Raw genomic sequence first — 17,660 nt, 5'->3', positions numbered from 1 at the left:
AGTAATGATGACATCTGTGGCTCCACAGAGACTTGCTAACTTGCACAACTATTCAGCTTGTATCTTAAGCATGTATAGAAATTGTTCTTAATGTAATGATACAGACTATTTGTTAGAAAGAGTCTTGATGATTAACTTTTAATAAGCTGTAGGCTGACAGTGTGATTGATAAGTACATCCTTTCCAAAAAAGTTGAGAAAGTTATGTTCCACATCCATTATGTTAGAATTTATTAGAAGGTTTATGCAACTGTCATTAAGATGAATTTTTATGAAATTACTTTCCTATTCTTTTGATTATAATCATGATGAACAGTCACTATTTCTACACATAGTCAGTACAGTATGTCACATTCACATACATTAATCTTGAAATTTTAAAGTATAACAGTATTTACTGTATATCAGTATTAAACTTTCATCAATATATATCTGACTATATTAAATACTTACTGTTTTTGCTTTTACACAAAACAAAAAGGGTGTTACACAGGATTTAAAGATAGGGATGAAAATAGACCAGTTTAACTACACATCCATAGGTTGCTATTGCATGTTATAATAGTTGTGATAGTAGCATTAAAAGAGTTGACTTGAAGTTGAGTCAGTGATAGAATGCCACATCAAGCATTAAAAGTCATTACCATTATTGAAAGAAAATAAATTAAAAAATCCATAAATCCATTATTGCTTTTAGGAAATTCATTGACAGTCTATTTGGCCTTTTTTCTGAGAGTTTTTATCAAGAAAGAGTGTTTTTCTGTATCAATTTATGAAGGATAACATCCTGTCATAGCTAATCTCTTCTCATAGATAGGATTTATCCTGACAATCCGGACATTAATCCAGCATTATGAAATACCATCAGCTTGTCATGTCATGGCAATAAAAGTTTATGAATTACAGTATTTAGTTTTGAAAGTTTACATGAAATTATATATTATGTAAGATTTTGCTGTCCTGGATCATGTTAGTGAATTCAGTAGAGTCACAGGTCATTAATGAACAAACATCTCTGCTTGAAATTTTTGGGTATTGTGAATTTTTGATTTGTTCCATTTCTGGCCCACCTTAAGGAAGTTGTCTCGGAATGGTTGTCAGAACTAAATTAATGTAAATTGATGTAATCAGTAACTGTTCTGAGCATTTAAACGGTACTGAAAGCCTTCACTCTTTCACCAGTAATTTTGTTAGTTAATTTGTGCTATTGTTGATTATATCCCAGTGACTACAAGGACTAATTTCAACTTCCTCCAGAAGTGCTTCACAGATAAGCGTACTCATTATACAATTGAAGAAATGTGTCTGGTGTTCAAATCTTGTACAGTGTGTCTGTTGTAATTTGTCCAGAAGCTCCCATGTGTGAAATTAAGTTCCAAATACATGTAATTCAAGTATTAAATATTCTACTTTAATGTCAGATATATATGTTATATAAGGATAAATTTGTTTGCAGGGTTGTATTTAGAATATTATAAAAAGTAGAGATATACAATATGCAACATATTTTGTTGGTCTATTGAAAAAAAATTTGCAATTAAAGAAATATTACTCACTCTGCTGATTTTTTGTCTAATTTCAAGATTCTTTGAGCACTATTTTAACAGTAATAATACACTTCACGTTTATTTCTTTCTGACCAGTAAAATGCAAGTTGAAAACTATCAGCAGTTGAGTGTGCATAGGCTGATTTTTAAGCATTAAATTTTAAGTGGATTTTGAAAGGCTAATCAACTACCTGTATATGAAGTAATAAATAATATTTTCAGACTAATTTATAAAAAGGTTATATTTAGTAAGATGGAGATAAAGTCTCTAGGATGGGTCTGGATGTAGAATAGGTTATACCAGATGAAAACAACTATATCAAAGGTATAATTTATGAGAAATATTGATTTTTTAGTCAGGATATATCAAATTATTTTCATCAGTTCTGGATCATTAAGTTTTTTTGGTGCCAAACCCATTTGATGTATAAGGTTGCTATCACGTCTATGTTTTGTTGTTGTATTTTCTAAATGACTCTATTATTAATGGATAAATATATTTCTATTAATTCATCAATATTTTCATCTCTGTTTGTTTTCATGACTTGACAACATTTTACACTAATGTGAATTCTGGTATTGACAGTATTTTAGTGCTGTCTATTAGAAGATTTAAGCGGTTGTAAAAGGTTTATGTAAAAAAACTTGTAGGCGTACTGTAATTTGCCGGTAAAACATGAGATGCAATTATTGGGTAATTTCAACGAGCCATCTATAATCACCCTCAATTTTGATTTTTCTTCGAGAGATTGTTTTTTGTGAATACAAGTCTGTTATCAGTATTTTTAAAACAAGATTCACATAAGTGAAATCCAATATCATCCTACTTTAAAATGACTTTATTTATAACTGAAGGATTGCAGTATTTTGTATTTCATATGAAAAAGAAACACAGACCATTTTATTTATGAAATTGACTTGAGTTTGTGATGATGATGACGCCGATGATATGTGTGATGAAGATGATTTTCATAGTGATGATGTCAATTACATCATGACGTCATTTGCACACAGCATCATTTTTACTTTTCAAATATTATGACACCACAATATGAAATATTTATATGATAACAAGCAAATTTCACAGGAGAATTGATTCAATGACACAAACAGCTTAAATCCCATTGCTTTTGAACAAGATGCTTTAGAAAAAAGGCACAACAAATTGTCATGTAATTCTCTGAAAAAATATGACAGTTTAAAGGTTAATATGATATTAAGACCTGAGCAAATTAAACTTTTACTGTGTTAAGTCTGACTGCCAGCTTGGCTGTGTGGTCAAAATTCTTAGTCGTGTCCTTGATCCCTGTCCTTGCTTAAATATATAACTAGGCCTACTGTTACACTCTGGCTGAGCAGTTTAGAGCTGTTTATGTTCAACTTGTTTGTTCATGTGTAAGAAATCATCAGAGGTTGTCTGTCAATGATCAGACCTCAGTTACATTTGTTTACAATCTTTTTGTTGGAAAAATAACAAAACATATCTTTCCTTAATAATAGTATTACAGACTGTCTGTATTATATAATATATACATTTGTCTTTGTAACCATTTGGTATTAATACCCATGAAACTTGGTAACAATTGAGATGGAAATATTGGGTACATTATGATTATAGTCAGACACTTCTTGTTCAAATAATATTATGTTCTGATAATTTGTTTTTTGACAAGTGCTTGTAACAACTTGCCAGTATGTTTCCACAATGTCTATAGAAGGCATTTGTTGTTGACTTTCAAATAAGAAAGTTCAAGGGTTCAATCCCTAAAGGAGATTTCAACCGTTTTCCCTCTGTCATGGAGAAAGCATCTTGTCACACTGTGCACTTAAAAGATCACTTTAAAGTTTGAATTTCAAAGAAAGTTCACAATGGGGGCTGTCCTGGCAAAATTTCCTTTGTTTCACACTTCACAGGCTTTTTATTAGCCTATTGTATGCAGAACAGTAGGAAGTTAAACTCCATTCATTTCATTTCATGCAACTTTGCCTCCGTGTTAAGGTTTAAATTCATTTTTATACAAAAAGACCAAGACCCCCTCTTATTTATTCGGGTTGAAGGACTAGAAAGACTGTAGTTTTATAATACATATAGTAACTATTGTTATTGAGTTGTAATAAACAAGATAAAATGGAAATGAAAAACATTGCTTTGATTATTTAATATGTTAGATATTTGGTAATAACATGATAAGTACAGAAGAGTGGTATGTTGAAGGTAGAAAAGGTTATCTTGGCAATAACTCTTTCCCATTTGACACCTGTAGTCAAAATGAAGATTTACTAAATATGAGGCATCTGGTTTACTATCATGAAAGATTATTGTTAAAACTGTGTGGGTTTCTTACTAACTATAATAACAGTACATTTATAGATTTTTATTTCATAAAAACTGTATGGTTTCTCAAACCTTACTATACCTTTAATCCTTTATATGATATTTATATTCCAAGCCAGATAGTTATTGGTGAAACATAGATTTCAATGTGTTTGGGATGGAAAAGGTCATTGTGAATATCACAAAAAAGATATGATTTAATTTGAATTTCATTGATTTATTTCATTATTAATAGCATTTCACAATCTAGGATAAATGTCTTAATACCTCATCACTCAGATAGAGCTTTAAAAATTTTTATATTTCAACTTTTATCATATTTAGAAAAAAACAACTCATACGAGTTTCAAAATTCTTTTTTGAATACTAATCCCAGTTCTTGCGATTTTACAACATTAGTCCACGTTTGGAAATGAATGCAGATTTCAGTGTTGAAGAATGATTTAGTGCATCACACGCATATTTATTGGACAATGATTGGATACTCAGTAATCATAATTATGCATTGGGAACTGCTTGGGTCATCCAATTCATGAATCTAGTCTCCATGAAATTTAAAGCGTCATTTGTTTGACCAATAGTACATTAGTTTCCGAAAGAGATTTTTTTCGCTAAACTAATCAGTAATAGTGTTCACAGCTCACAGTTGAAATTTGAGCCTACAAGTCAAAGGGTGTCTAGAATTACCTGCTTTTCAAAGTTGAAATGATGAGTCGTCTTTTCTTGAGACTCTGCCAGATATACAAAAGACACGTAGAGAAAGTGAAATTTCTAGTTTGAAGTATTTTTGAAGGAATTATGTGATAATGTTCATTTCTAGTAATTCTGAAGATTATTTACACAAATCAAATCAACCAACAAAAATGGTGAACCTGACCCTTTAAACAAAACTATAGTGCCATCATTGTTTCGGATGGCAATAATAATCTATAAGAGAGATTAACAAACAATGGTTATATATGATAATATTTATCTAGTCAATTAGTACTAAAAATCAGGAAACACAATTGATGCTCAAACCTACGAATATGAAAATGAAAAGTTGGAATCCGATCTGACAAAATATGCCACTGAGAACAAACTAACAATTGTTTGATGCCCACAAAAAATAATTGATTTGATAGTTCCTGGTGCCTGGATAGTCCTTCAGGACCATTACCTAGATGTTTTTGATGTTGATGTTTATTATTCGTGTAAATGTCATGGAAACAAGACCCCTGTTAGCATGCGTAGGTTCTACAATTTATGATTTTCATGTTATTCTAATACAATAATCATATGGTTGTAACTCTTGCCAAGTTTTAATCCACCTCTTCTAGAATTCTCTGTTTTAACTCTCTTAAATTATATGTACATTGTTTGTTTAATAGTCAGCTTTATATTACTCACAATTACCAGTATTTATTTGAGTGTAACAGAAAAAATTCCATATTTTTGCAATTAAAACCTTTCATCAAGTTGAAAAAAGAGTGTTTAGGTATTTTTTAAAAGATTATAAATACTGTTAAAATTGAAGTACTTAAGAAATACATCTGATATTCTAATCCATCGGATGACTATTTTCTGTGCTAATATGATAATAACCAATCTGACAAACAACACTTAACATTGGTGTCGAAAGCTACAGACTTTGAATAATAAATGTTGGTCTATAGTGGGTGGGGAACTTAATAACAGTACTGATATGGCAGGTTCTGTCATCTTGCTGGTTACTGTTTGCCTTGTTTACATTCTTTCTTTAATGTGGAGGTCAGTAGGATGTAAAACTCTATATGCTATCTGAATTAGGGTTCAATGTTTTTTTTGTACCACTATTGGTAGGGGGAATAAGTCTAGTAATAAGTATAGTCAGACCATTACTCATTTACAGAATGATGAAATGAAGTGATTTCAGAACTGAGTGACCTTGGTAAAAGATTAATGTGTCATCAGACAGTTTGATCAATAAGAATTGATGCAGTGAAAGTCTCAATTCATCTATAAGCTTTTCAAGACTAAACACTCTACAAGGCACAATTCTTGACAAATTTCGAAGAAAGTTGGTATGGTTGTTTGTAATCACCCATGGTTGAACTCTATTGAAAATCAGAAAAATCAAAAAATATTTAGTATGAGTTATTGTTCTTGTTCTTGAAAACGCTCGTAAGCACTCTACAAGGCACAATTCTTGACAAATTTGAAGAAAGTTGGTATGGTTGTTTATAATCACCCCTGGTTGAACTCTATTGAAATCAGAAAAATCAAAAAATATTTAGTATGAGTTATGGCCCTTGTTCTTTAAAATGCATTCAAGTCTGTAAACAATTAGAAGGCCCAATTCGTGACAGATTTTGATGAAACTTAGTAATATTTGTATGTTTGACTGAAGGTTGAATATTCCATACTGGTAATTGTTACTGCCAAATATTTTTTATTTGAAATCCAAGCTTCCATTATTTCCTTTTTTTTTTTATTTTATTCGTCTGTTGTTGTTAGTATACATAATATTGGTGATATTTTTAGATATCTGCAGTTCTAGCAACATTGTGACTTACTTGCCTGCTCTCTGGGATCAATCACCTCATAAGCCAAAAATCTTCTTCACATTTTTATACGCCCACATTATAATGTGATCGTATATTGTCGATGCCCCTGTCCGTCCGTCCACAATTGGCTTGTGAACACAATAGAGACAACAGTTTTATACGCCCACGTGGAAATGTGGACGTATATTGCCGTTGCCTCGATCCGTCCGTCCGTCTGTTCACATTTCTTGTAGGCGCGATAGAGGCTACAGTTTTTGTCCGATCTTGATGAAACTTGGTATGCATGTATGTATTGATGAGATCTCAGTCAAGTTCGAAATTGGCTTGTAGGCACAATAGAGACTACAGTTTTTATCTGATCTTGAAGCTTAGTAAATATTTATATATTAATGAGATGAACAGTTTCAGACTTATTGCCCTTGTGTGTACAGTAATGAGACATTGTTCATGTTTGAATTTGATGATAATTTGATGAACTGTTTCTGGTTTTTGCCTTTACTTATAAATATTTTTAAGATTATTTGAAACTTCATTATTAAGCCACTTAAGATTTTGTTATCACTTCTGACAGCTGGTAGTGGGTGTATGTTACCTTGCCTGGCAAGCTATCTTTATCTGATATGAATGAAATTTGGTGTGATCATTTATATTCATGAGATCTTGGAAAAGTTTGAATTTGATGATCTTTCGATGAACTGTGTTATCGCCCTTGACTTATGAAAAACGCATCAAAATTTAGTTGTGAACACAATAGAGACTACAGTTTTTATCCAATTTCAATGAAATTTGGAGTGAATATTTATACTGATGAGATCTTGGACAAGTTCAAATTCGGCTATCTTTGGATGAAAGGTTTCTGAGTTATTGCCCTTGACTTATGAAAAACGCGTCAAAGAGTTTTCAAGAGTTTATTGGAATAACACTTTGTCACGTTTTAACATTTTATAGGTTATTCTGAGAACTATCTTCTGTAAAAGGTAACCAGGTATGATTGCATGCTGAAAGGTGTATATTATGATAGTGATGGATGATATGATATAGGTTGTTTTTATTCAGATAGTTCTTAGGTATTATAACATCTATATTCATACAGCTATAACATCACAACAAAACAAGTTGTACACATGTATGTTAATCAATACCAGATGATAACTCAGTTATAGTGCATGTTGTATTTCTTGTCTGGCAATTACCAAAACAGCTAGACATGTGAAAGTATTGTTTATAATTTGTAAAAGAAATGTAGTTTAAATGATATACTTGTAGATGTATAATGTAATTCTATAGAGGATATTCTATTACAAATATTACATAATAGACATGGTTATTAAGTCTCTGGTGACTTCTAATCATTTCAGTTATTTTACATGATGTATGTGAAAAGTGAGATATAACATGACTATTGCAACTTGTTTAACTGTGACTTAGCATTTTAAGTAAGGGTTTCAAATATGGTGCAAAACATCAGATTAGCACTGTTATGTTGCTATGTTATTTTTTTTTCACCGCTGGTTTAGTTTATTTTGAGTTTATTTCAATTCCATACATAGCTTTAGAGAGGTTCTTTTTGTGATGCTTATGATTAACAATATTATACAGTAGTCCGGCTTGAACAAAGTCTATACAAGGTATACTCTGTAAAATGATAATACATAGTTTCAAGTTTAATCAAGCATTGCAAAGTTTTGAAGCTTTTTGAGAACATAATGTAAACATACTTAATGATAAACAGAATGAAATGTTCCATGGAGTTGGTAATAACTTATTATTGTAATATTGTAATGTCAATGAATTATTGTTAATAAATTTTCTTTGTAAATCAATCAAGGGAGAGTCTCAAGTTGATGAAGAAATAAATATAATTATTAAAGTAAAAAGGTAAAAGACTTCCTAGTCTATACTTAATGATTATTGCTTAATGTTCACTCCATTAATAATTTCATTTCAGCTTTTGTTTTATTTCCTTTCATATATGATATATTGTTCTGTTTCTTTGAGGAATTAATTTCGTCTTGTCTACAGTCCATATCCATGTTGCCAGACTTTGTCAATTTGTTCAAGGAATAGTTGAAATAGTGACTGATAGAGCAACCTTGTGGTGAATTATTAGTAAAACTAGAAACTAATTCTGGTTGAAAATGTCAAAAGGTTGTAAGTTAATACTGAGTTAATCATTTTTGATGGATTTCTTTCTGTTCATTAGACTTGTTTTACACCTCTAGCTAGATATCTTCTTGTAACTATATTATATTGTGTAATAAGAATTATCATGATAGATCAAGGCCTTAACCATAAATGTAATGTTGTCTGTTTATTCATGGCAGCGGACTATGCTTACTCATTGAGGAACACCATATGGCACTTCTCTTTACAGGAGTTCGCTACTATACAACTTTTACCATACTTTGAACGAGTTAAATTCTATACCAGAAATATATTTATCATATATCGATCAAAGAATTAATCAGACGTCACTTAGTCTGTTATTATTGAGTGGTGAAAAATTAGAATTATTATTTGCATGAGAAAATCTAAGAATAATATCTTGGTTGGTGGAATTAACACTCAAGGAAAATCATTTAGTGAAGTGTTTCCTTGAGCCACCTTAGAAATGAGTAAATTTCCTTTATCCCCAATAGTGTCTGACTCTGTTATATTGAGTTGAATTTGGGCAAAGGTTTGTGAATATAACTGAATATTGAGGACACTATCAAATTGGAAATAGTTAAAGTCTATGTTCATTTTTCATACAAACCTAACATAGAAAATAATGTCCATAATACCAGAAATTAGCTCACAGATGATTGTATTATGTAATCCAATATTATCCTTTTATAGATTTTAAAATCATTCGATCACGTTTTGTTATTTTTGAAGAAGATGGTAGTTTGATGTCATTGATTTTAAAGCCAGATGTAAAAATCTATAATTTTCCAATTTTGTTGTAGAAAGAAGGAAGTGAAGGATATTAGCTATCAGTTGTTTTATTTTGTTTAAAAACAAACTCTGTTGGAAGATTGTCTGTTTTTTTTAGAGGTTATTCATGTTTTATGTTAAATATAAATTCAACTTGACATCTTGCTGTTATGTTCAATTTAGTATTCTGTAAAAATATAATCATTTTTCTCTGTAATATATTTTAATCAGTGTTGTAAATCAACAGTCAGACAAATGAAGTTGTGTGTGTGCCTTGGCATCAGGTGACTGGTTATTAAATGAAACCATTCAAATGGCCCTAGACATGGTTCAGGATTATACTGTCTTAGTGCCAGCACTATATGGTCAATAAAGATGAAGCCTATTATATATATTTAGCTAGCAATGATTATTATTTAAAGTAATGATAAAGATTTAAAAGAAAATATAATATTATCTGTAGATACATAGAAAATACTCAGACAAGAATATCAATCATTATTTTTATAATTTGTTGCCTGAAAGGTTATTTAGCTTATAAGATGCATTTTAAAATGTTTTATTTGGCAGCCGATTGTTAACTGTAAAATTAGAAAGTAAGTCATATTTGATTGATATGCTGTAAATTGAAGAAAAAAAGCTGTTGTTGAACAGGGAAGAGCTTACCATAAACTTTTAAAAGATTGATGATTGTCTTTTTTCTGTAAAACTTTACATTTCTGTCTCATTTCAAGTTGTCTTTGATCACATTGATAAACAGTCCAAAAACATGTGTTATAAACTTCAGAGAGATTATTTTAGTCTTGCTTCAGGCATATCTTTTGTTCATAAAACATGTAAATTGTATGAACAAACAGTAAAACAATCTTAAAGAATGTTTCCTTAATTTACAGATTAAAGGGGAATTCTGCATTTTTTCTTAGTCGAAAATTTATTTGCTCAAATTTATCATAACTTTCTGCCAAAATCTAGAGAAACATGTCCATGAACTTATCTGAAAGTATTAAAACTAAATCCGGCCAATAATTTTTAATGCCAAAAACATTTGAAAACAGTAGTAAGCTGTTTAAGTTCTTTATACTTTTTGGTAGGGGTAAGAAAACTACTTAATAAAAATAAACGCTTAATTGTAGAAAAATATGTCCTTGTTTTTGTCAATGAGATTTTCTTACAAAAATGCAAAATAGCCCTTTAAGCAAACCGCTTTAGTTTTAAGATTCAGATAGGCTAATTTAAATATTGAATTATGTTTTTCTAAGTCAATTATATACAGACCAGACAGACTATTGCAAGAAAAAACCTAAACAGACATTTAATTCCTTCTATCCCTATGTCACGGTCTTCATGTACATTTTGTATCTGAAACATGTCTCCGCAGCATGGAACTAATCGATTAAATACAAGTCAAAATTCTATCGGTTCAAAAAGGTTATTTCTGTTTTCATGCCACTCTCAGATATAAACATACAATTCAGATTTGTGTAAGAAACTGGCAGATCTGTTAAACACTGCCTAATGTAGATTATTGATCATCTTCCAGTATTTTATACACTGGATTATTGCTGACCTGATATGACATTAGTTACTCCTCTACATCTTTATTTAATTAATTTCTTCTGTCTTTTCATTTCAGGGTCTGGTAAGAAGATCTCTTTGGTGTCCTGGTGAGCTAGCTGTTGTTGTAAACTATTAGGCATGATGAGCCTTCTGAGGTATTTTTAGAAAGCGAAGTAAAAGTTTGTCTGATAAATAAGTTTATCGAAGATTATAAGGAATTCTGGACTATCAATAACAACTGATCTACTGAACCAGATACATCAAGGAATCACAGTTACAGCCACACTTTAATTGAGATAGATGAGATAGTAATTCTCTTAGAAGACCGATATCTTTATTTTGTCTGAAACACTTCCAAGTGACTAGCAGAAGTGAATTTCTAAGTTCTCATTATTTGAAAGTAACAAATTGAACAACTCAATCTATTGCCCTATATGTATTAACAATAAACATTATTTAGGTTTTAAACATAATGAGTTTGTTTTGTACAATATCATAATATAAGATTATTATTTTTGTTTAAATGATGCCGATGATGTTATACATAGTGTACCTTGTCTATTTTTATAATCTAACCTCAGATGAGAATTGTTTTTATATTAAACTTAAAAGTCATTGAGTTAATTAAGGCTGAATTAGTCTTTCTGACTCTTCTTTAGAAGAATTTAAAGTATTTAGATGGAATAAATTGTTTATAAATTATGATCAATTCCATGTCATATGCAAGTAGAATTATTCAATCAAATGCTTTCGTTTCATTCATAATATATGTGAATCTTGGTCTACAGGAATTTTTGTAGTCTACTTTTGGTTTGAAATAACTTACAAGACTACATGCAGCAATAAAAACATTTAAAACAGTTTTCTGTGTGTCTTAAGCTTTAAATGGCAGTATTTAATTCACCTAAAGGGACATTGACCTAATTCGTTCAGCTGTGGTATTAAAGAAGGATGAAAGAAGATTCAGACTGTCTCTATTACCACAAGTTGTCTTAATAAAAATGTCAGTTTCTTTTAATCCTAGTGATTTTACACCATCTTATTGAATTTTAAGAAAACAATTCTGAATCCCATGACATTGGTTTCTTTACATGTTTTATTTCTAGTTCAACTTTTTAGTTTGTAATATTCTGTGTTTGGTAACAATTATTTTCAGGATGATATCTGAGATTGAAATTAGCGTATTTCTGTTAGAATCTATTTATAGTCACAGGAGCTTGAATCTCATTATAAAATACATAATTTCTTATGATCTGTTTTATGTCATTTACTTTTTCCTTTCATTACTGAGAATACTATTACTTCAGTTTAATATAATAAGGTAGTTCAGTCTAATATAATAAGGTAGTTCAGTCTAATATAATAAGGTAGTTCAGTCTAATATAATAAGGTAGTTCAGTCTAATATAATAAGGTAGTTCAGTTTAATATAATAAGGTAGTTCAGTCTAATATAATAAGGTAGTTCAGTCTAATATAATAAGGTAGTTCAGTCTAATATAATAAGGTAGTTCAGTCTAATATAATAAGGTAGTTCAGTCTAATATAATAAGGTAGTTCAGTCTAATATATTAAGGTATTTCAGTCTAATATAATAAGGTAGTTCAGACTAATGTCGTAAGCTTGTCCAGTCTAATATAATAAGCTAGTTCAGACTAATGTCATAAGCTAGTTCAGTCTAATATAAGAGTTTATTCAGTGTATGTCATAAGCTAGTTCAGTTCATAAGCTAGTTCAGTCTAATGTAAGAAACTAGTTCAGTCTAAAATAAGCTAGTTCAGTCTAATATAATAAAGTAGTTCAGTCTAAAATAAGCTAGTTCAGTCTAATGTAATAAGGTTCAGTTTAATGTAATAAGCTAGTTCAGTCTAATGTAAGAAGGTTCAGTTTAATGTAATCAGCTATCGCAGTCTAATGTAATCAGCTATCGCATTCTAATGTAATAAGGTTCAGTTTAATGTAATAAGCTAGTTCAGTCTAATGTCATAAGCTCAACCATAGAAAACTGAAATAATTTTATGTTTATGTTAATGGTTGCATCATAATAAAGGACCTCATTAATAGGGATTAAGAAAATCGTTGTTTTATAGGAAACAAACTATATTTATACCTGTACTCAATTTCTCAATCAACCCAGCTATAATGATCAGTCAACACTGTTCTAATTTTAACATTATTGAGATATTTTTGGCTACAGTAATTAAACTATATGGTTCCTATATTTCAACATGTTCATTATATTGAAGGAAATTGCATATTGTAGATTGAGATACAGGATTATTCTGTTCCTAATAGTATACAGAACATTAGGTCTAGAGTTTGTTGTCAGATAAAAAACTTATAAATTCAATTGATCTGAGAATGTATTTTAAGGATTTTTATAATAGGATATATAATATGTTATGATGTTTGTTACTAACAAAGAGTCTAGACCTAACTTTAGTACAAACAATTCAATCAAATTTCTTTGATATAAATAAGCATTGTAAAACATAAAGAACTGAAAGAATGCAATTTGCAAATGTCTGGAAATATGGGAAAGAGATAAAGGCTATTGAAATCTTGTAGGATATTGCCATGTTTTTATTTTCTATAACCTAATTTCTAACATAATAAAAGTGAATTATTTGAACAAGGATCAATAAAGGAAACTCTGTATTTTTTTAATATTTCATGTTCAATACTTATTATTGATTTATAAAACTTTTAACCTCATTAAAAGCTTTTAGATATTAGATGTTAGGGGAACTATTTCCTTCTTGTATCGGATTTAAGGGTGTTTAATTACTTAAAAACATGTTTTGAATTAATCTGTAAATTTTTCTGTGGGTGACTTTTAATTGTGATTGTCAGTAGGCCTTAGTTGATATTCAGAAATATGAGATATGGAATGGAGTTTTGTAATAATACCAATTCAAGCCTGAATATATAAATGATTATAATTTTTATAAGATATCGTCATGTCAAAATGTTTATATTTGATATTTGAATAATAATTTATATATCTCATTAAGTAAGAATCTCAGGTATTAGATATACCTTCATATAAATATTAATAGTTATATTATTCAGGTATAAATAATACACTAAATATGATTGTTCAAAAATGTTAAAAAAAATTGTTTAGTGATGGCAAAATATTAACAGTATCATATTTTATCTCATTAATTTTTGTAGCTAACTTTGATAATATTTCTTTCTTTTTTTTGTATCTCGTTTTATGTAATATTGTTTGTTTGTTGAAAATATACAAGGTGGGATTCATTCTACAGGTAAATAAACAAACAAAGAAATCACCCGCATCTGAGATTAATACAGTTTAAGTGATGCCTTGAACATAATAATTAGGATCATACTATCATGGCTGTTTAAATCTGGAATATTATCTTCTTGTATACTGAGGAAAATTATACATCAGAGGCTATATTTCAGCAATCGATCTAATTTGTTAAAATCAAAATAACATGAAACATCAGGTCACATACTGGGAATAATTTTAGAATTGTATTTCTACTTATATTGTTCACCTTGATAACAACTCTACAAGATCTTGATTAATGTAGATTGACCAAATGTAAAAGATAATTTTGACTGAGATGTATTAGAGGTCCAGATAAATTTATAAATTATTAACAAAACTTCCAAATGTATTATTGAAAAAGTACTTTATGGTCAATATTCTTTAACTTCAGTGAAAATATATCTTCATTTGCAGGAAATGACTGTATAACAAAATAACCAGTTAATTATATAACATAACAATTTTTAATATTTTGAGTAACGATATGGACAGAAATATGATTAAAAACATTTGAATGACCAGAAATGAATGTATACTTTATTCAGATGTTGATATACAAATAAAAAATTTCATTATTTCATAATTGTTGTAAAATTAGCATTACCGACATTAGTTTTTATCTCATCAATATGTCATATATCACACACTGTGTATATTGGTAATGATTTATTCAGAACATCAATCAAAAAATGGTCATGAAATGGTTCCTGATTGATTATTTTGTTATATTCAGAAATCAGTACTTATTTAGTAGCTATTTCCATTTTGTATTATTTTCCTGTTTTGCTTTAAGTTTTCAATCATTATATATATTTCTGTAGAGAGATCGTAAAAGTGAAAATGCAAAACCACCTTGCGTGATTGTGAAAAGTGTAAAATCATTACAGACTAGAATCATATTGGTAATCTGTAAAAACATTACATGCATACATCATGTCTGTAACATTACAGGCTTACATCAACATCTTGTTGGTAACTGTATATCAGTACAGGCTAACATCATTTTAGTAAAATTACAGGCTTACATCAACATAATGTTAATAAACTGTAAAATCATTACAGGCTAACATCATGTTAGGAAACAGTAAATCATAACAGATTCACATGATTTTAGTAAACTGACAAATCATAACAGGCTAACATGATGTTGGTAAACTGTAAATCATAACTTGTTAACATGATGTTAGTAAACTGTAAATCATAACATGCTAACATCATGTTAGTAAACTGTAAAATCATTACATGCATACATCATGTTAGTAACATTATGTTAATAAACTGTAAAATCAATACAGGCTAACATCATGTTAGTAAACTGTAAGATCATTACAGGCTAACATCATGTTAGTAAACTGTAAAATCATTACAGACATTTATCATGTTAGTAAACTGTAAGATCATTACAGACATTCATCATGTTTGTAAACTGTAAAATCATTACAGGCTAATATCATGTTAGTAAACTGTAAAATCATTACAGACATTTATCATGTTAGTAAACTGTAAGATCATTACAGACATTCATCATGTTTGTAAAATGCAAAATCATTACAGGCTAACATCATGTTAGTAAACTGTAAAATCATTACAGGCTAACATCATGTTAGTAAACTAAAATCATTACATGCGTACATCATGTTTGTAAGCTGTAAAATCATTACATGCGTACATCATGTTAGTAAACTGTAAATCATAACAGGCTAACATCATGTTAGTAAGACGTAAAATCATTACATGCGTACATCACGTTAGTAACATTATGTTAGTAAACTGTAAAATCATTACAGGCTAACAATATGTTTGTAAACTGTAAAATCATTACAGGATAACATCATGTTAGTAAACTGTAAAATCATTACAGACATTTATCATGTTAGTAAACTGTAAGATCATTACAGACATTCATCATGTTTGTAAAATGCAAAATCATTACAGGCTAACATCATGTTAGTAAACTGTAAAATCATTACAGGCTAACATCATGTTAGTAAACTAAAATCATTACATGCGTACATCATGTTTGTAAGCTGTAAAATCATTACATGCGTACATCATGTTAGTAAACTGTAAATCATAACAGGCTAACATCATGTTAGTAAGACGTAAAATCATTACATGCGTACATCACGTTAGTAACATTATGTTAGTAAACTGTAAAATCATTACAGGCTAACAATATGTTTGTAAACTGTAAAATCATTACAGGATAACATCATGTTAGTAAACTGTAAAATCATTACAGACATTTATCATGTTAGTAAACTGTAAGATCATTACAGACATTCATCATGTTTGTAAAATGCAAAATCATTACAGGCTAACATCATGTTAGTAAACTGTAAAATCATTACAGGCTAACATCATGTTAGTAAACTAAAATCATTACATGCGTACATCATGTTTGTAAGCTGTAAAATCATTACATGCGTACATCATGTTAGTAAACTGTAAATCATAACAGGCTAACATCATGTTAGTAAGACGTAAAATCATTACATGCGTACATCACGTTAGTAACATTATGTTAGTATACTGTAAAATCATTACAGGCCAACAATATGTATGTAAACTGTAAAATCAATACAGGCTAACATTATGTTTGTAAACTGTAAAATCATTACAGGCTAACATTATGTTTGTAAACTGTAAAATCATTACAGGCTAACATTATGTTAGTAAACTGTAAAATCGTTACAGCTAACATTATGTTAGTAACATTATGTTAGTAAACTGTAAAATCATGTAAACTATAAAATCATTACAGGCTAGCAATATGTTTGTAAACTCAAAAATCATTACAGGCTAACGTCATGTTTGTAAACTGTAAATCATTACGGGCTAACATCAAGTTAGTAAACTGTAAAACCATTGTAAAATCATTACAGGCTAACATTATGTTAGTAAACTGTAAAATCATTACAGGTTAACATTATGTTAGTAAACTGTAAAATCATTACAGGATAACATCATGTTAGTTAACTGTAAATCATTACACGGGCTAACATCAAGTTAGCAAACTGTAAAATCATAACAGGTTAACATGATGTTAGTTAATTGTTTAATCATTACTGCCTTATATCACACATCGTGCACTTTTGTAAGCAGATGAATAAAAGATGGATATTTATCATAAGATATTTGAGGTTTATAATGGTGTGTGAAACTTAAGACCAATTAATATTCAAACATATCAGTTATATTATAGAATTTGTATCTCATATTCATTTAATCAGCACAGCAGTTTTTATATTGCTGATATCAGTTTTATATTTGATAAAGTTCACCAGATAAGAATTAAAAATATTAATTGTTTGCTTTTCAAAAATTAAGAATTATTCAAAAAAGAAACTTCAATTTGTATATCATTTTATTTTCTTTAGCATTAAAAGATCATGTATAGCATTATTTCAATATAAAACTTGCCCCTGTTTCTTAGATAATTTGTCTGAATTAAGTGTAAGCAAATTTTTGTTCTGAGATTT

This window comes from Lottia gigantea (assembly GCF_000327385.1).
Source record: "Lottia gigantea unplaced genomic scaffold LOTGIsca_75, whole genome shotgun sequence".
Taxonomy (NCBI): domain Eukaryota; kingdom Metazoa; phylum Mollusca; class Gastropoda; family Lottiidae; genus Lottia; species Lottia gigantea.
The sequence above is the reverse complement of the archived record's forward strand: the minus strand, read 5'-3'. Positions refer to the sequence as shown.